At 44.8% G+C, this 21212-nt stretch overlaps 1 protein-coding gene across 1 annotated transcript in view; it reads right to left on the bottom strand.

The window, feature by feature from the left end:
- Positions 1–20347, bottom strand: part of IPO11 (importin 11) — a 220202-nt gene extending 199855 nt beyond the window's left edge. Inside the window, exon 1 of the mRNA XM_062212061.1 lies at positions 20165–20347. The gene's annotated coding sequence lies outside the window, so the exon portion shown is untranslated. The remainder of the gene's footprint in view (positions 1–20164) is intronic.
- Between the last annotated feature and the right edge of the window lie 865 nt (positions 20348–21212).

The raw sequence follows: 21212 nt of genomic DNA, 5'->3' as shown, positions 1-21212 counted from the left end.
AGTCACAAAATCATTAATACTATAGTAGTATATAATTCCTATCAATGTGACACAATTTTAAAACAAAGCTTGACACAACCCTGCATTTGCAGCAAAACTGATACACTTTTCTCTCTCTCCTCCACATATAAGAGAAAAAAATGTGGTTTTGTCTGTGTCTGCCTTATTTCACTCAACGTGATGTCCCTGAATTCCAACAATTTTTCTATAAATGATAGTATTTCGTTCTTTTTAAATAGCTGAATAATGTTAAATTTTTCTACCCATGCCTCTTATGATGGACACCCTGGTTGATTTCACATTTTGGCTATTGTACCTAATACTACTATAAACATGGTGGTGCAAGTATCTCTGTGATACAATGTGTTCATGTCTTTTGGTTATATACCAAATAGTGGGATTGCTGGGTCATATGGAATGCATTTCTAGTTTTTGTTTTGTTTTGTTTGACAGGCAGAGTGGACAGAGAGAGGGAGACAGAGAGAAAGGTCTTCCTTTTCTGTTGGTTCACCCCACAATGGCCGCTGCAGCTGGTGCACTGCAGCCGGTGCGCCGCGTGATCCGAAGCCAGGAGCCAGGTGCTTCCTCCTGGTCTCCCATGCAGGCACAGGGCCCAAGGACCTGGGCCATCCTCCACTGCACTCCCAGGCCATAGCAGAGAGCTGAACTGGAAGAGGAGCGACAGGGACAGAATCCGGCGCCCCAACTGGGACCAGAACCCGGTGTGCCGGCGCCACAGGCGGAGGATTAGCCTATTGAGCCGTGGCACTGGCCGATGCATTTCTAGTTTTTAAAAGAAACCTCTGTAGGGTTTTAACAGTGACTGCACTAATTTACATTCCCACCAACAAGTGTATCAGAGTTCCCCTTTCTGCAAGTCCTCTCTAGCATTTGTTGCTCTCTGCCTTTTGGATAACAGCCATTGATGAGAAACTTGTAGTTCTAGAATCAGAGTGAAATGATTTCAGGAGAGAGAGAAGGATGGAAGATGAGTTCATAAAATGTGATGGAGTCATACAAGCACCGGACTTAGTGGATTAGTGGATGAGGATGAGCTGGGAGTTTTGGGTTTCATGGGATGACTGGCATAGACAGAGATAAAGACCATAACAGAATACTTTTAATGAGTATGAGACAGGGGCTGAAAGAGAATCTGTAAGAATTGAGAGGGTGGAAAATTCTTTCAGACTTGATGCTTAGGCTTATTTTTTTTCTTAAAATTTAGTAGATTGAGGTGAACTCTGAATTGTGACTTTATGCTTATGAGTAAGATGTTGTTTTTGAGCTACATTCTTTGAAAGGGGATTCTTCTTTTATTTTTATTATTTATTTATTTTTCTTTAACACTTTCTCTACAGCATTTCTGTAGCCCTTCTGCAAATAGACTGAAGTCACACGATCTACCAATTTATAAGACCCATTCCCAGTAAAGACCTAAGATGGGGTTGGCGCTGTGCTGCAGAGGGTAAAGCTGCCGCCTGCAGTGCCAGCATCCCATATGGGCACCGGTTCGTATCCCAGCTGTTCCATTTCTGATCCAGCTCTCTGCTATGGCCTGGGAGAGCAGTGGAAGATGGGCCCCTGCAACCAGATGGGAAACCCGGAAGAAGCTCCAGGCTCCTGGCTTCTGATCGGCCCAGCTCCAGCCATTGCAGCCATCTGGGGAGTGAATCAGCAGATGGAAGACTTCTCTCACGGCCGGCGCCGCGGCTCACTAAGCTAATCCTCCGCCTGCACCTGTGGCGCTGGCACCCTAGGTTCTAGTCCCGGTTGGGGCGCTGGATTCTGTCCCGGTTGCTCCTCTTCCAGTCCAGCTCTCTACTGTGGCCTGGGAAGGCAGTGGAGGACGGCCCAGGTCCTTGGGCCCTGCACCCGCATGGGAGACCAGGAGGAAGCACCTGGCTCCTGGCTTCGGATCAGCGCAGCGCTCCAGCCACAACACCCTGGCCATAGCGGCCACTTGTGGGAGGGTGAACCAACAGAAAAAGGAAGACCTTTCTCTCTGTCTCTAACTCTCCCTGTCAAAAAAAAAAAAAAAAAAAAAAAAAGGAAGACTTCTCTCTCTGTGTCTCTCCTTCTCTCTGTGTAACTCTTTCAAATAAATAAATCTTTAAAAAAAAAAAAAAAAAGACCAGGCCAGCGCCGTGGCTCAATAGGCTAATCCTCTGCCTTGCGGCGCTGACACACCAGGTTCTAGTCCCAGTCAGGGCACCGGATTCTGTCCCAGTTGCCCTTCTTCCAGGCCAGCTCTCTGCTGTGGCCAGGGAGTGCAGTGGAGGATGGCCCAAGTACTTGGGCCCTGCACCCCATGGGAGACCAGGAGAAGCACCTGGCTTCTGCCATCGGATCAGCACGGTGCGCCGGCCGCAGCGCACCAGCCGCGGCAGCCATTGGAGGGTGAACCAACGGCAAAGGAAGACCTTTCTCTCTATCTCTCTCTCTCACTGTCCACTCTGCCTGTCAAAAAAAAAAAAGACCCAAAATGAAATCTGTTACAACTGAGTTATATCTTGGCATATGCAGCAGCCACCTTGTTCATTTCACATTACCTCTTAATAAATATTTATATAAATATTTATAATATTATAATACTATAATTATATTAATGTTAAAATATTATAATAAATATTTATAAAATACCTGCTTAAATATTTGCTGAATAAAGGAGGATAATCAATAAAGTACTTCAAACCGACTGACTGCAACTGAATGTGTTACTTTAGATTGTATGTTCCAGAAAAAATTCTCTGAAGTGACATTTCTAGAACAAGTCACGCAAAAGTCTGAAGGCAAAGCTCTAAACAAGGAAAACAGCTTTTTTTAAAAGGCTTTATGATTAGAAATGGATTCCAGAAAGGCGGTATGACTTAGAAAAATGGGCAAAGTAGAATAAGATGAAGTACAGAAATAGCAAGAATCGATCATTTAGGAATTGAAGGGCAAAATAAAGTATCTGGACTTTTTTATAGAGATGTGGAAAAAGTCCTAGGGTAGGAAGAATATATGAATATATGAACTCACAAATAGAGAGTGGCTGAATCCCAACCAACCCTTACTGCCCCCCCACCACTACCACCCAAAAAAAAAGAAAAAAACAAGAAAAAAAAGCCACACCCTGTTTTGGACTACTACTTGTAAAATAATCAACTGTCAAACCCCATGGCAATTTTCCCCAAGAGCAAAGACTGCAAAGAGCTAAGATATACCCACATTTCTTCTCTCTGAACCCTCACAGCAAAGCAATCCTTCAGGCTACATACTATTATCTTGGTGTCCCAATTACCTGCACCATCCACCTGTTAAAAAGGAAGCTACCGGAGTTTCCATTCCTCACCTCCCTTCAGCAGCACCCTATGCCATTCAGGTCCTCTTCAGACACACACGTGTGTTCCCGCCCCCTCTTGATTTGATCCTTGCTCCCAAGAAATTGATACAGTCTGGGAGGAAAAGTATAGTTTATACATTTTGGGGCACCAATTTTGTGGCAGGCACTACAATAGATGTTAAGACAATAAAGGTCAAAAGAGTTCCTGTTATGTACTCAGTTCCTGCAGGTTACTGGGTGGAAGGCAGGGAATAGTATTCTTCAATTGTGGAAACTAAGTTTATAGCATGCCAATTAGAACTCAGAGTGCATTTCTCCCACAGAAACAATATGAGTGGCTCATCTAAGGATAAAAATTCAAAGTCCAAACTTACCTTCAGTTAGGAACACACGATTTTTCATTGAAAGAAACTAACAAGAGAAAACGCAGCACATCTGGCTGCCACCAAAAGACAGGCTCTCCAGATCCACAGTGACTTTCATTTCAGCCATGACAATTTTCTTTAGACTACTGTACTGTTTGTCCCTAGTTTTAGAGTACTGCACAGAAAGAATAACCTTATCAAGTCAATGACACCAAAGCAGTAGGTGGACTGATTTAGAAAAAGAGTACACAATTACAGTAAAGGTTGAAGAGAACTTAAAAATCAAAATAGTTCCTGCAGTGAAATTATTCAGGGAAGGATCACAGTGCTAAAACCATTAAGGGAAAGGACAGTTGTTGGGGAACGGAATGTTCCAGTGTGCCCAAGTATAATCCCTGAGATTACATGCTAAATACTGTATAATGAAGAAACCAAGAATTCTTTAGCATGAAGGATCTATCAGTCATAGTTTAACCACAAGAGCAAAACTTGTATCAACAACACCACAATGTACTGGCACTGTGGCCCAGTGGGATAAACCAAAGCCAGGGAGGGATGCAGGCATCCCATACAGGAGTATCAGTCTGAGTCCAGGATACTCTATTTCCAATCCAGCTTCTTGCTGATGCACCTGGGAAGCAGCAGACATTTGGCTCAACTACTTGAGTTCCTGCCACCCACACAGGAGATCTGGATGGAGTTCCTGACTCCTGGCTTCAGTCTGACCCAGCAACAGCTGATGGTGGCCATTTGGGGAATGAAACACTGGATGGAGGATGTCTCTTTCGGTGTGTCTTCCAAATAAACACATGAATCTACACACACACACACACACACACACGACCTTATGTGCCTTCTGATGGGATGTAATAAGTCTAAATCTCACCCTCAAAACACCAAAAATGCTCCACCTTAGTCTAATTAAATTCTTTCCCTAACCTCTGATCTAAAAGAAACAGAGAAGAAAAAAATACTTCCAGAAAGGTGGCATGAGAGCTCCACATATTCCTCTCATTGAAACAATACTAACTGTTGAAAATTATAAAAAGCAACCAAAGTGTCTAGAAGGTAACTTAAGGGCAAACAGAAAAACAGCCATGCAAGACATACTACTAAATCTTGATAAAAACAGCAGGAATCTGTGTATTTGAGCCATAAACCCAGTCCTAAGCCACAGTGTGACTCCAGAAAGGTTAGGGTCAAGAACACAGGGTTCTCTGGGGCCGGCGCTACAGCATAGCAGTTAAAGCCGCCTGCTTGCAGTGCTGGCATCCCAAATGGGCGCCAGTTTGAGTCCCAGCTGCTCCACTTTCGATCCAGGTCCCTGCTATGGCCTGGGAAAGTAGTCGAAGATGACCCACGTCCTTGAGTCCCTGAACCTACATGGGAGACCAGGAAGGAGTTAGGGACTCTGGTGTCAGCCTAGCACAGACCTGGAAGAAGCTCCAGGTTCCTCTGGCTTCAGATCAGCCCAGCTCTGGCTCTTGTGGCCATTCGAGGAGTGAACCAGTAAATGGAAGACCTCTCTCTGCCTCTGCCTCTGTAACTCTGCCTTTCAAATAAATAATTCTAAAAAAAAGAAACCACTTCTAAACTCTTAGAAGAAAATCTAGGAGTAAATCTTCATTGACTTTGAACTAAGCAAGATTTCTCAAATATAATTCTAAAAGTAAACGTGATTAAAGATGAAAAAAGCATAAATTCATCAAATTAAAACTTTCATCAAATTGGGGCCAGCATTGTGAAGTAGTAGACTAAGCCTCCATCTGAGGCACCAACATCTCCTGTGGGTGCCAGTTTGTGTCCCAGCTGCTCCTCTTCCAATCCAGCTCTCTTCTTATATAGAAAAGCAGTAGAAGATGACCAAAGCAGTTGGGCCCTTGCACCTCTGTAGGAGACCTGGAAGAAGCTCCTGGCTTCGGATCGGCTCAGCTCCAGCAGTTGAGGCCATTAGGGAGTGAACCAGAGGATGGAAGACCTTTCTCTTTGTCTCTCTCTCTCTCTGTCTATAACTCTACCTTTCAAATAGATATATAAAAATATTTTTTAAAGTCATCAAATTCTACCATCATAAAAGTAAAAAAAAAAAAAAAAGCAAGAGAATGAGAGGAAATATTTGGCAAATCACATATCTGATAAGGGAATGGTATTCAGAATATTAAAAAATTGCATAAACCAAAAATATAAACATAAATAGTCCAGTTTTTAAAAAGGCAAAGGATTTGAATAGTCACATAAAAAAAATGTAGAAATGGTCACTAGGAAAAGATGCTCAACATCATTAACATGGCTATAATCAGCCATAAGGGGCCAGCATTCTGCCCTAACAAACTGAGCTGCTCCTTGCAAGGCCGGCATCCCATATGGGAGTGCTGGCTTGAGTCCCTGCTGCTCCACTTTCAACCCAGCTCCCTGGTAATGTAGTGGCAAATGGCCCAAGTGTTTGGGCCCTGCCCCTCACAGGAGACCAGGAAGGAGTATAGGACTCCTGATGTCAGCCTGGCACAGAACTGCTGTTGCGGCTGTTTAAGGAGTAAACCAGCAGATGAAGATCTCTTTCTCTGTCTCTCCCTCCCCCCACCCCCCAACTCGGCCTTTCAAATAAACAAAGTAAATCTTTCAAAAAAGAAAGTGACAATGAGAGGAATCAGTGAAAAGGAAAAACTGGAAGCCATTCTGCATTACTGGTGGGAATGCAAAATGGTGCAGCCATTTTGGAAAAGTCTGACTTCCTCAAAATTAGACAAAGATACCATACAACTCAGCAATTCCTCCTCTAGGTATAGATCTAAGAGAAACTTGTACACGTATGTTCACAGCACCGTTATTCATTAGACAAACTCAAATATCATCATATGACAAGTGGAAAAGATTTGATATATGGGATTATTTGGCAAAAAACAGTAACTGTGTTAAAGGTAGTATGAGGGGTTATCATTCTTACAGTTGACATATTTTACATTAATGATAGAAAAAACTTTTTAAAGGACAACAAATTTCATTTTATAATTGCCCTATATTTCCACAGGAACTAAATATCTCTTTCTTACTCCTAATATATCCCAACTTCTCAAGAGCTGCAAATCAGATACTTCTCTTATTAACACATACCAAGAAATCATGGCAGGAACAGGTATTTAGTCTAGTGGTTAAGATACCCACATCCCCCAACAGGGTGCCTGGTTTCACTCCCAGCTCTGGCTCCTGACTCTTTAACTTCTTGCCAACACAGACATGGAGGGGCAGCAGTGACTGCTCAAGAAACTGGGCACCTGCCACCTTCATGGGTGACATGGACTGAGTTTCCAGCTCCCAGTATTAGCCTGGTCCAACTCCAGCAGTTGTAGGCATTTGAGGAGTGAATAAGCAGAGGGAGCTCTGTCTCTCTCTGCATCTCAAATATATAATTTTATACCTAAGTACAGAATGTGGTTAATAATTGCAATCTCATCAAAAAGTTCAGGAAGGAAAGCTTACAAACTTGATCTTCAATAGCAGAAGTAGATAAGCAACAGTTTTGTCATAGTATTTGGATCTATAATGACAATGTTCACTAAGAAACATCTCAGGGCAATGCGAGTCAGACAACAATGGTAATCAGACAACACTTTTAACTGGATACATCTCTGTGAGGCACTTAATACTCTTACTATTTAGTGTTTACAAAGACAATAGTTTAAGCTATTTAGCAGTCTGGGAGCAAATGTCAAACTAATCAAAAAATTTACGAACTATCTGCTTTAAGCATCACATATAATCTACAGTACACCCTCTTATATAAAAGGAAAACAAATTTATGGTTGTTAGCAATAGTCTTTACTTTCATTTGCAAAAAAAAAAAAAAAAGCGAAATCTGACCAAGCTTCTAGATCTTCTAGCAATGTAGTAAAACAAGTAGGTAAGAGATAAAATGAATAAGTGTGGCAATTGTTAAAGCTGGGTGAAGGGTGGAAGGGGGTTCATTATAATTGTGTCTATTTTTATGTATGTTTGTTAAAACTATAGCTAACAGAAATCACTAACATCACTGTTCATTGCAGACATTACCTACTCTGGAATTTTTTTTTTTTTCTGTTTTATTTAAAAGGCAGGGACAAAGAGAAGAGACAGACATCCTCCATTTGCTGGTTCATTCCCCAAATAACCACAACAGCAGGGGTTAGGCTAGAGTCAAAGCTCAAACCAGGTCTCCCACACAGGTGGCAGGGACCCAAGTACATAAGCCATCATCTAATAATCTCCGAGAGTGCACATTAACAGGAAGCTGGAATTAGAAGCAGAGCGAAGACTAGAATCAGGCTTCCCGTATGGGATTGAGGAATCACAAGCAGTATCTTTTTTTTTTTATAGAAAACGTTTATTTAATGAATATAAATTTCAAAAATACAACAGTACAACTTTTGGATTATAGCGGTTCTTCCCCCCGTACCTGCCCTCCCACTCGCAAACCATCCCATCTCCTATTCCCTCTCCCATCCCATTCTTAAGATTCATTTTTAATTATCTTTATATACAGAAAATCAACAGTACACTAAGTAAAGATTTAACAGTTTGCACCCACACAGACACATAAAGTAGAAAGTGCTCCTTGAAGACTAGTTTTACCGTTAATTCTCATAGTACAGCACATTAAGGACAGAGGTCCTACATGGGGAGCAAGTGCACAGTGACTCCTGTTGTTGATTTAACAACTGACACTCTTATTATTTATGACACCAGTGATCACCCAAGGCTCTTGTCATAAGCTGTCAAGGCTATGGAAGCATCTTTTTTCTTTTTTAATATTTATTTATTTATTTATTTTAAAGTCAGAGTTACACACAGAGAGGAGAGGCAGAAAGAGAGAGAATGGTCTTCCATCCAATGGTCCACTCCCTAATTGGCCACTAATGGTCCGAAGCCAGGAGCCAAGAGCTCCTTCCAAGACTCCCACACAGGTGCAGGGGCCCAAGGACTCAGGCCATCTTCTACTGCTTTCGAAGGCCATAGCAGAGGCTGGATCAGAAGTGGAGCAGCTGGGTCTCGAATCAGCACCCATATGGGATGCCAGCGCTTCAAGAGCCAGGACGTTAACCTTCTGTGCCACAGCGACGGCCCCTGGAAGCCTCTTGAGTCAACGAACTCTGACATTATTTAGACAAGGCCATAATCAAAATGGAAGTTCTCTCCTTGCTTCAGAGAAAGGTACCTCCTTCTTTGATGGCCCCTTCTTTTTTTTTTTTTTTTTTTTTTAAGATTTTATTTATTTATTTGACAGGTAGAGTTACAGACAGTGAGAGAGAGACAGAGAGAAAGGTCTTCCTTCCATTGGTTCACCCCCCAAATGGCCGCTACAGCCAGCGCTGTGCCAATCCGAAGCCAGGAGCCAGGTGCTTCTTCCTGGTCTCCCACGCGAGTGCAGGTGCCCAAGCACTTGGGCCATCCTCCACTGCCCTCCCAGGCCACAGCAGAGAGCATACTGTCACCAATTCAAGTCCCAGCTAGTCCACTTCTGATCCAGCTCCCTGCTAATGTTCCTGGGAAGTAGCAGAAGATAGCACAAGTGCACGAGCCTCTCACCCACATTGGAGACCTGAATGAAGCTCCTGGTTCTTGGCTTCATCCTGGCCCAGCCCCCACTGTGGCAGCCATTTGGGGAGTGAATTGGTAGACAGAAGACATCTCTTTCCATCTCTCCCTCTCTCTTTAACTCTGCCCTTCAAATAAATAAAAAAATAAATCTTAAAAAAAAAATCTTGGGAAAAATCTGAATGCATTTCCAAAACTTTTTAAAAAAAGTAAACAGTATATGAATGGTTGAAAGCAATGAACAACTGAACAAATGAACGAACCAAACCAACCATCTTTTTTTTTTTTTAAGATTTTTTATTTATTTATTTGAAACGCAGTTACAGAAAGAGAGAGAGAGAGAGATATCTTCCATCTGCTGGTTCACTCCCCAAATGGCTGTAATGGCTGGAGCTGGGCCAATCCAAAGCCAGGAGCGAGGAGCTTCTTCCGGGTCTCCCACTATGTGGGGCTCAAGGCCATCTTCCACTGCTCTCCCAGGCCATAGCAGAGAGCTAGATTGGAAGAGGAACAGTTGGGACTCCAACTGGTGCCCGTATGGGATGCCAGCACTGCAGGCGCAACCTGACCCACTACGCCACAGTGCCAGCCCCAAACCAGCCATCTGATATTCTCCTATACTATGATCAGGCACAGCGAGTAAATACGATTTAACAACTCTTCATTGTGAACATCTAACACTCTTTGTTGTAATCCTGTACTCACCAATCAACTGCTTGATATTTACTTGGTTTATCATAAGAATTTATACCTGCACTCATCCAACAAATACATATCAAATACATACAAATATCAGACAGTAAGCACTTAAGATATATCATCACTGAACTAAAAAGACAAGAAAAAAAGTAATCCTCTGTGGAACACATTTTCTTAGGGAACAATAAATGAGAAATACATGGGGACAGAGAAATGTATAAGCCACCTAGTATATAAGAAGGCTTTGGCGGGGGGGGACAGAAGCCATTTGTGATAGATGTCCTGTCCAGTAAGAGTAAGAGGGTACTGGGGCCAATGTGGCACAACAGGTTAAGCTGCCACCTGCAACACTGGCATCCCATTATCAAAACACCAGTTAGAGTTTCAGCTGCTCTACTTCCAATCCAGCTCCTTACTAATGTGCCTGAGAAACCAGAGTGCTTGCACCCCTGCACCCACATGGGAGACCCAGAGGAAGCTCTTGGCTTCTGGTTTCAGTGTGGCTCAGCCCTGGCTATTGTAGCCATTTGGGGAGTGAACCAGCAGATGGAAAAATCTCTCTCCCCTTCTATCTCTCCCATGTGTAACTCTGCCTTTCAAATAAATTTTAAAAAATCTTAATAATTAAATAAATAAATCTTTAAAAAAATATTAACTTATCCCTCTCCTATACAATGTGTTCACTCTGATTGGAAAGCTCTTGCCTCTACAAATAAGCACGTCTTACTCTTTAACTTTATTACAGTCTCTGCTCAAGTTGTCCTCTACTCAAAGACCTTTCTTCCGTCACTGCCAATCAAAAGCAATTCACTCTTCAATTCAGAATTTCTGGTCACAGTATCCTTAATTTTTCTGTATAACACTATAACCTGCTATTCTAATGTGTGTATGTGCTTATGGTCCAGACTCCTTATTAGAAATTAAGGTCCAAGGCTGGAATGGTGACATAGCAGGTTAAGCTTCAGCCTGCAACCTATATGGGCATCAGTTTGAGTCTCATCTGCTCCACTTCTGATCCAGCTCCTTGCTAATGTGCCTGGGAAAGCAGCAGAAGACAGTCCAAGCACCTGGGCCCCTGCACATGGGAGACCCAGAGGAAGCTCCTGGCTCCTAGATTCAGCCTGGCCCATCCCTGGCTGTTGTAGCCATTTGAGGAGTTAACCAGCGGGCGAAGATCTCTCTCTCTCTTTCCTAACTCTGCTTTTCAAATAAATAATTCTTAATAAAGAAAGAAATTTAAGGTCCAAAGATTTTGATTTGTTCAAAGCTGTATCCTAGAATATATAATACCACCTGGCATATATGAAAATGTTAAGTGGGGGCCAGCACTATGGCGTAATGGGTAAAGCCACTGCCTACAGTGCCAGTTCAAGTCTTGGCTGCTCCACTTCCAATCCAGCTCTACGCTATGGCCTGGGAAAGCAGTGGAAGATGACCCAAGTCCTTGGACCCCTGAACCCACATAGGAGACCCAGAGGAAGCTCCTGGTTCCTAGATTCGGATCGGTGCAGCTCCAGCTGTTGTGGCCAATTGGGGAGCGAACCAGTGGATGGAAGATAATCCTCTCCCTCTCTCTCTAACTCTCTATCTACCCCCTCACCCTCACCCCCTCCCCCTCTCCTCCTCTCCCTCTCCTTCTCCCTCTGTGTAACTCTGACTTTCAAATAATTAAATAAAGAAATCTTTATTGGGGCTGGCTCTGTGGTGTAGAGGGTAAAGCCACTGCCTGCAGTGCCGGCATCCCATATGGGTACCGGTTCAAATCCCAGTTGCTCCATTTCCAATCCAGCTCTCTGCTACAGCCTGGAAAAGCAGTAGAAGATGGCCCAAGTCCTTGGGCTCCTGCACCTGCGTGGGAGACCCAGAAGAAGCTCCAGGCTCCTGGTTTTGGATAGGTGTAGCTCCGGCCGTTGCGGCCAACTGAGGAGTGAATCAGCAGATAGAAAACCTCTCTCGCTCTGCCTCCTCTCTCAGTGTAACTCTGACTTTCAAGTAAAAATAAATAAATCTTTAAAAAAATAAAGTCTTTATTAATAAAAAGTAATAAGTGAATATTTCTTGAATGAATTCTTTTAAGAAATCCTAGTCTCTGCTTATAATTGTATAAAGCCACAGAAAGTATTCAAGGTTCTGACTTTTTTTTTTTTTGGACAGGCAGAGTGGATAGTGAGAGAGAGAGACAGAGAGAAAGGTCTTCTTTTTTGCCGTTGGTTCACCCTCCAATGGCCTCTGCGGACAGCTCATCGCGCTGATCCAAAGCCAGGAGCCAGGTGCTTCTCCTGGTCTCCCATGCGGGTGCAGGGCCCAAGCACTTGGGCCATCCTCCACTGCCTTCCCGGGCCATAGCAGAGAGCTGGCCTGGAAGAGGGGCAACCAGGATAGAATCCGGCACCCCAATTGGGACTAGAACCCGGTGTGCCGGCGCCGCAAGGTGGAGGATTAGCCTGTTAAGCCACGGCGCCGGCCAGGTTCTGACTTTTCAAACCTACTCAGTCTAACCTCCAGAGTATAATGCATTCTACTGTCTTTCAACACTCTAGTAATTCCAGTTGCATTCACAATATTCAACAATGAAGCATCCTTGGGGCAGGCATTTTACCTAGCGGTTCAGACTCCATAGAGGATACTGGCATCCCAAATCAGAGTGCCTGGGTTTGAATCTTGGCTGTGCTTTCAATTCCTGCTTCCTGCTTCCTGCTTCCACCCTGGGAGGCATCTGGTGACGGCTGAAGTACTTGGGTTCCTGCCAGCCATGTGGGAGAAACCAAATGAGTTCCAGGCTCCCAGCTTTGATATGGTCTAGCCCTGGCTGTTGTCAGCATCTGGGGAGTGAACCAGCAGATGGGAGATGTGTGTATGTCTCTCTCTCTCTCATTCAGAAATAAAAATAAGATTAAAAAAATAATGAAATAGCCTCTATTGATCAGATATTAATCTGAGAAAAAATTTTAAAAAAGGAGTTTTTGCATTCAAGTCTAGAGAGGAAAAAAAGACAAACAACAATTATAGTGAATGTAACCGCTATGACAAGCTGCTGCTGAAGAAAGTAGTAAAAGGACTCAACTCACTCTGAGGAATAGAAGGAGGCCTTTGAGCAGAGTCCTGGAGCTATCCAGATGAATGCATATTCTGGGTGGTTGTCAGACAGCTGATGAGTGCAACTAAGCAGAGAAATGTCTGAATTTGTTTTGAATCCTAACACTGGAAGAACTGTGAATAGTTCAACATGATAGGCAAACGTGAGATAACTCATGCACAGTGTCAGCAGAAGATGGAAATAGAGAGCAATCAAGATCCAAATCACTAAGGTCCTGGTCCTACACAAGGGAGTTTGGAAGCAAGGAAATCAGTTAAAGTTTATAGCAAAATCCAAATGATAAATAATCTGAACCAACAGAGTAGCAACAGAGGAAAAAGCAGCAGACAAAAAGGATAAAACAATAGAGCTGGTGTGTGATGTAGCAGGTAAAGCCACTGTCTGCAGTGCTGGTACTAGTTTGAGTCCCGGCTGCTCCACTTCTGATCCAGCTCTCTGTTATGGCCTGGGAAAGCAGTGGAAGATGGCCCAAGTCCTGGGCACCTGCACCTGTGTGGGAGACCTAAAAGAAGCTCCAGGCTCCTGGCTTCTGAACGGCCCACCTCTGGCCATTGCAGCCATTTGGAGAGCAAACCAGAAGACAGAGTTACAGAGAGGCAGACGCAGAGAGAGAGAAAGGTCTTCTATCTGCTGGTTCACGCCCCAGATGGCTGCAGCAGCTGGAGCTGAGTTGATCTGAAGCTAGTACCCAGGAGCTTCTTCTGGGTCTCCCACATAGGTGCAGAGGCCCCAGGAATTGGTAGATCCTCCACTGCTTTCCCAGGTCATAATCAGAGAGCTGGATCAGAAGCGGAGCAGCCAGGACTCAAACTGGCGCCCATACGGGATGTCGGCATTGCAAGTGGTGGCTTTTACCTGCTATGTCACAGTGCCAGACCCTGCTCCATTTCTTGTCTGGCTCTCTGCTGTGGCCTGGGAAAGCAGTATAGGATGTCCTGAGTCCTTAGGCCCCTGCACCCATGTGGGAGATCTGAAAGAAGCTCCTGGCTCCTGGCTTTGGATCAGCCCAGCTCCAGTCATTGTGGTCACCAGCAAATAGAAGTCCTTTCTCTCTCTCTCTGCCTCTGCCTCTCTTTAACTCTGCCTTTCCAATAAATAAATAAATCTTTAAAAAAAAAGAAAAAGAAAAAGAAAAAGAAAGAAGTGAAATGAACATCCGAGGTGGTGAGACAAAAAGGGAAAGATAGCTAAGATTTAAGAGGGCAATAAAGAGATGATAGTGTTGCCATTGTGGCACAGCAGGTTAAGTCACCACCTGCAACGCCAACATCCTATATGGGTGCTGGTTCTAGTCCTGGCTGTTCCACTTCTGATCCACCTCCCTGCTAATGCACCTGGGAAAGCAGCAGATGATGGCCCAAATATTTGGACCCGCGCACCCACATGGGAAACCCAGATAGAGTCCCTGGCTCCTGGCTCCAGCTTGGCCCAGTCCCAGCCGTTGCAGACACCTGGGGAGTGAACAAGCAGATGGAAGATCTGCAAATGCCTTTCAAGTAAATAAATAAAACTTAATAAAATTAGTAAGAGATTACAGTGTCCCAAAAGCATAAGAAAAGTTCAAGGAGGAACAAAAAGCCAAAATGACAACAATTTAAAAGATACCATTAGATTCAGCAATAAAGAAATCAGTGGGGTCCAACACCTCCCTCAGATTGAGAACCTGAAATGGATTGCCAAACTTCAAAATACTAAAAAAAAACAAAAAACAAAACAAAACAAAAAAAGAATATAGGCTAACTCCACCCAGAAACTCAAGGGAAATAATTACAGATGAAAAGGAATCTAGAGTAAGAAGAGTAGGTTTGGGCCTGGTGCCATGGCTCACCAGCATCCCATATGGACACTGGGTTCTAGTCCCGGTTCTCCTCTTCCAGTCCAGCTCTCTGCTGTGGCCTGGGAGGGCAGTGGAGGATGGCCCAAGTGCTTGGGCCCCTGCACCCGCATGGGAGACCTGGAGGAGGCACCTGGCTCCTGATTTCGGATCGGTGCAGCACCAGCCATGGTGGCCATTTGGGAGGTGAACCAATGGAAGGAAGACCTTTCTCTCTCTCTCTCTCTCTCTCTCTCTCTCTCTCTAATTCTACCTGGTAAATAAATAAATAAATAATCTTTAAAAAAAAAAAAGAAGAAGAAGAAGAAGAAGAGTATGTTTAAGATGATGGGGTGGGGCTGGCACTGTGGTGTAGCAGGTAAAGCCACCACCTGCAGTGCTAGCATCCCATATGGGCACCAGTTCGAGTTCTGGCTGCTCCACTTCCAATCCAGCTCTCTTCTATGGCCTGGGAATGCAGTAGAAGATGGTCCAAGTCCTTGGGCCCCTGCAACTGTGTGGGAGACTTGAAAGAAGCTCCTGGCTCTTGGTTTCAGATTGGCACAGCTCTAGCCATTGCAGCCATCTGTGGAGTGAACTAGTGGATAGAAGACTTCTCTCTCTCTGCCTCTGCCTCTCTGTAACTCTGCCAATCAAATAAAGAAATAAATCTTAAAAAAAAAAAAAAAAAAGATGATGGGGTGGGTGTAGCACAGCAGGCTAAGTTAACAGTTGAGACAACTGTACCTATATTGGAGAGACAAGCCCAGTGCTAGCTAGTTCCTCTGTTTTCAATCCAGCTTCCTAATACACTTGGGAGGTAGCAGAAGATGAGGTCAAGTACTTGAGTTCCTACCCCCACCACGTGAGACCTAAAAAGAGTTCCAGGGGCCGGTGCTGTGGTGCAGCAGGTAAAGCCACCACCTGCAGTGCCGGCATGAGTCCCAGCTGCTCCACTTCCAATCCAGCTCTCTGCTATGGCCTGGGAAAGCAGTGGAAAATGACCCAAGTCCTTGGGCCCCTGCACCCGCGTGGGAGACCTGGAAGAAGCTCCTGGCTCCTGGCTTTGGATCGGCGCAGCTCTGGCCACTGCAGCCAACTGGGGAGTGAACCACTGGATGGAAGACCTCTTTCTCTCTCTGCCTCTCCTTCTCTGTGTATCTCTGACTTTCAAATAAATAAATAAATATTTGGAAAAAACAAAGATGAGATTTGATGACACAAAAAGAAAGAAAGAAAGAAAGAAAGAAAGAAAGAAAGAAAGAAAGAAAGAGTGAGTTCCAAGCTCCTAGCTTCTACCTGGCCCAGCCCTGACTGTTGTGGGCATTTGGGGAGTGAACCAGCAGATGGAGGATCTCTCTCCTTATGTAAGTGTCTTGTCTCTGTCTCTATCTCTGTCACATTGCCTTTCAAATAAATAAGTAAATCTTTAAAAAAAATTTTTTTTTAAATGAGAGACAATAAATACATTTTTTTAAATCTCAGGGGGTGGGAGAGACAGGTTTTAAGCGTTGCAATTGAGCCACTACTTTGGATGCCCATACCCCACCATACCCCATATCAGAATGCCTGGATTTAGCCTTAGCTCCCCCACATCCAATCCAACTTCCTGCTTATGTACAATCAGGGAGGCAAATGATGGCTCAATACCAGCCATATACCTGGGAGACCCAGACAGAGTTCCAGGCTGCTGGCTTCATCCTAGGCCAGTACTGGCTGCTGCAGGTATTTGGGGAGTAAACCAACAGATAAGAGATCCGTGTGTGTGTGTGTGTGTGTGTCTGCCTGCCTTTCAAACAGAAATAAAAATGATTTTTTTTTAAATTTTATTTGTTTGAGAGGCAGAGTTACAGGTAAAGAGAGGAAGAGACAAAGAAAAAGGTCTTCTATCCTCTGGTTCACCTCCCCAAATAGTCGCAACAGCTAAAGTTGGGCCAGTCTGAAGCCCGGAACTAGAAGCTTCTTCCAGGTCTCCCACATGTGTACAGGGGCCAAAGCACTTGGGCCATCTTCTACTGCTTTCTCAGGCCATAGCAGAGAGCTGAATTGGAAGAGGAGTAGCCAGAACTAGAACTGGAGCCCACATGGGGTGCCAGAGCCACAGGCAGAGGCTTAGCTCACGATGCCACAGTGCCGGCCCCATGAAAATTATTTTAAAAAAAAAAAGAGACAGAGAGACCTAAGTGAACTTAAATCTTGATAAGTTACTGCCAGTTAAAAAAAGAGAAGTAGGGGCCAGCGCTGTTGTGTAGTGGGTTCAGCCGCTGCCTCTAGCACCAGAATCCCATATGGGCGCCAAGTTCAAGTCACAGTTACTTCACTTCTGATACAGCTCCATGCTAATGCTCCTGGGAAAGCAGCAGATGGCCCAAGTGCTTGGGCCCCTGCACCTACATGGGAAACCTGGATGAAGCTCTTGGCTCCTGGCTAAGCCCTGGTCGTTGTGGCCATTTGAGGAGTGAATCAGTGGATGGAAGATCTCTATATGCAATTCTCACTTTCAAATAAATAAACAAATCGTTTTTAAAATAAAAAAAAGAAAGAGAACTAAGAGTTATGAAGTGAACTCTGTTCTCCAAAATTCATATGTTGACACAACTCCAAAATCCTCAGTAAGCAAGGCTTTTTTTATGAGATGATTAAAATAAAAGGAGGCTTTTGGAGTAGAGCCCTGACCCCATTTGAATGATGACCTTTTAAAAGAAAGAGATACCAGGGGTACAGGTACACGGTGGGACAACCACAGGAAGAGGTGGCAAGAGGGCAGTCATCTGCAAGTCAAGGATAAAAGTTTCAGAGGAAACCAAGCCTACGTTACTCTTGACCTTGTACTCCTCATCTCTAGGAAGCTTTAATATAACAAACTCTGGCTGTAACCAGCAAAACAAACACACTGAAATAAGTCAGGGGGCCAGTACTGTGGCACAGCAGGTTAAGTCACCACTTGTGACGCCTTTAGTCCATATCAGAGTTCCTGTTAGAGTTCCAGCTACTCCACTTCCAATCCAACTTCCTGCTAATAGGCTGGAGAAAGCAACAGAAGATGACCCAACCACTTGGGCCGCTGCCACCCATTTAGGAGACCAAAACAGTGTCCCAGGCTCCAGGCTTCAGCCTGGCCCAGACCTGGCTGTTGCAGCCAACTGGGAGTAAACCAGATCAAAGATCTCTCTCTCTCTCTCTCTCTCTCTCTCTCTCTGTCTCTGTCTCTGTCTCTCTCTGTAGCTCTGCCTTCCAGATAAATAAATATTAAATCCTCAAAGAAAGAAAGAGAAACAAGTCAGAACGTGGGCTTTGACTCTCCAGACATGAGAGACCTTTTGCAAGTCACTTACCCTTTCTAAGATGTAGTTTCTTCAACCAGATCAGTCAGACTTGAAAAGCAGCAAAAGAGCATCTCAGATTAAAATAAATGATGTTACCATTTCTATGCAGGTTTTGTATGACCTTGGTATTCTTCCAGCTTTTACTGACCAAATTAATGCATCTGAAGCTTTAACAAACGTTATTTGGACAGCTTGTTAAGATGCACATTCTGTTTCAGTTGTTCTTGGGCTGAGCATCTCTGACAAAGTCCCAGGTACACCACATTTTGAGTAGCAAGGGTGTAGTACACTGAACCAGCTTGCAGTCGTGTGCTTCTCTGCAATCAGCCTGGTATTTAAGAAACCAAAGCCACTCCGGACTCAACCTGCACTAAACGTGCTTTGCTATTCCCTAAGACACTCTGAAATTAACTGACAGTCCCATCTAACGCAGAAAGGAATAAATAATATTACCACCAGTAATGCTGAATAAGGTGAAGTGAGTTTAAGCACAAACACACTTATGTGCATTTTTACAACACAAAATCCAGCTAACCAAAATCCAACTAGTCAAGCAATTATATCTTTCCAAAAACATGAGTTTTTTATTTCTAGAAAATTTGTTAAAATCTCCAGCGTATTTTAACTGCTACATGCCTACAAGGGCTATCTGGCATTCTGGTTTGATTCTGAATGTAAATACATTCATAACATCACTAAACCTAAAGATGTTTCTATTAATTACCAAATAATCTTTACATATTGTTTAGAATCCTGAAATCCTATTGCCAAAACCAAATTCATTTGTGGTGAGAATTTTCTCTGGTGTTAGAAGTATAAATAGGGCAGAAGCATCCTCCTGCCCTGGGGCTGTTATATAGTCCACGCCCCTTTGCTGCAACTGAACTGTTCCACTTTCCCTGTGCCAGGTTCCAGCAGGAAAAATTCTACAGTCCTATCACAAACAACGGGGAAAAATTTTCTTTCTGCTTCCACCAAAATCTTTCTCGGTGACCAAAGACATAGGAAAAGGCATCATACAATGGACGTCTCATGTGACAGAGTCATCTGCCCTTAAACTGAAGCCTTGGTACTGAGTAGGGAAGTTTGAAATAACGTGAAAATGGAGGAGGGAAATCCTTGTCCAAGTGTGTGGGGGGGGGGGGATCCATTATGGCTGCAAACTGCTCTTCCCTACTCCCTTCTGAAGAATAACTAAATCTCAAGAGCACTACCGCACTATAACTGAGCTCGTTTGAATTGTGCTGGGGAGGTATGTCCATTGCAATCTTGGCACCGGTAGGCAATTTACCAGTCCTTACTACTCAGCCAAACCATTCTGAGTAGGAATACTTCCCTCATTCACCTCCATGTCACAAAAGAATCATGGAAAATGACAAATGCATCGGGCCTCAAAAAATAATTATGCTGAATCACAAAGACAACACCCATATATACAGCTGCAGGAATCGCTAAGCGTCAGCATCGGCGGCCATACCTCAGCATGAAAATGTGGAACTCCCATCACTTTCATGATAGACAAGGACGGGTCTAACATTTAACACTTTCACGGTACTGCTACTAGCAGAAAGGTGTGTTCAATGACAATATACGGTGGTTGCATGCTAGAGATGATCACATCTCTCAACCTGCACCACCTATCCCCAAGGGCAAATGCACCACCCTGGCTCGCAACCGCAGCCACAATAGGTACCCTCGGCTTGGCTAGGCTGGGCACGCAGTCCCTGCCACCTGCACCCTGATTCCTCCGCGACCATGCTTCCCGCGCCCCGGCCAACTCCGCAAGCCCCGGCTCCCAGGAGTTCCCGGGAGTATGCAGAGCCAAGGCTGCAGGCCGGCCTCGCCTCGCTGCTGCTCTTCCTTGTCTCCTGATAGCCCCACGTTCCTCCCTCGCCTCTCGGGTCTCGGCTGCCCAGCCCACTCCTCCCTGCGACTCACGCGCGCTCTGCGGCTCCCAGGCCGGGCCCTCACCGTTTGGTTCGGTCCGGAATGACAGCCGTCCCGCTCCCACTTCCCAACACAGAGTGGCGTCAGTTGCTCCCGCGCCCCACGTTGCCAGTCCACACGCTGCCGCCTACTGATGCCGAAATCGGCTTCTAGGAACGCGCCATCTTCAGCGTCGCGGCTGCAAACGACACGGGCGCCCGAATATCGCGTCACAGACAGCCAGCGCGCACGCGACAGGCACAACGAGAAGGCCATAGGCGAACGGCGGGAAGGGGCGGGAGAGAGGGGGCGGAGCTTCCTCTTTGAACCCAAAGGCGCCGGCTGGCGAAATCAGAGGTGTGCGCACGCGCAATGTCTCGAGCGGGGCGCCTGACCGGGGGTGGGGGGAGCTGTAACCATGGAAACCATAGGCCCGCCTTGCCCTACTCCCGGGAAAAGCAGTTGTCTCCTGTCTGACTGAAGCTTCAGTGAGAACAGTTTTAGTCTCCTGTTGTAGATATCAACTGTTTTACGAGTTTGTCACACTGAGCATTATTAAAACAGTGTTATTCCCATAGGTCAACCCTACCCTCAAACATTAGGTTCCTTAACTCGCTGAACCCTCTACTCCGGAGCAATAACGAGAGTGAAGGATTTAAAACCTTTTGGGCACCCGCATCCTCTGCAGTGCCTGGATCTGAGTCCCGCCTCCACTTCCCGCTAACGTGCGGGGAATTACTAAGTGGTGGCCTAAGTACTTCAGTCCTTGCGTCTAGAGGGGAGACCCAGATGGAGCTCCGGACTCCTGACTGTTGCAGGCATGTGGAGAGAGACCCAGCAATGGGGGAGCTCCTCTCTCTCCCTCTCTTTCTCCTCTCTTTCCCTCTCTTTCCTCTCTCTCTCTCTCCCTCCCTCCCTCCCTCCTCTTTCTGCTTCTCAAATAAAATTCTTTTAAAAATAATTTTAAACTAGGCTACAAAACAATCTGTATGGTACCGCTTTTGGAAACAAATAAATGCCAAAATGCTAACAGGGTTTCTCAGTAGTTGGATGGCTTTGTGGCCATGCTTTTTTTATTTTTTATTTTTTTGCT

This window comes from Lepus europaeus, chromosome 15, assembly GCF_033115175.1.
Source record: "Lepus europaeus isolate LE1 chromosome 15, mLepTim1.pri, whole genome shotgun sequence".
Taxonomy (NCBI): Eukaryota; Metazoa; Chordata; class Mammalia; order Lagomorpha; family Leporidae; genus Lepus; species Lepus europaeus.
Note: the sequence above shows the minus strand (reverse complement) of the source record. Positions and strands in the feature narration are given on the sequence as shown.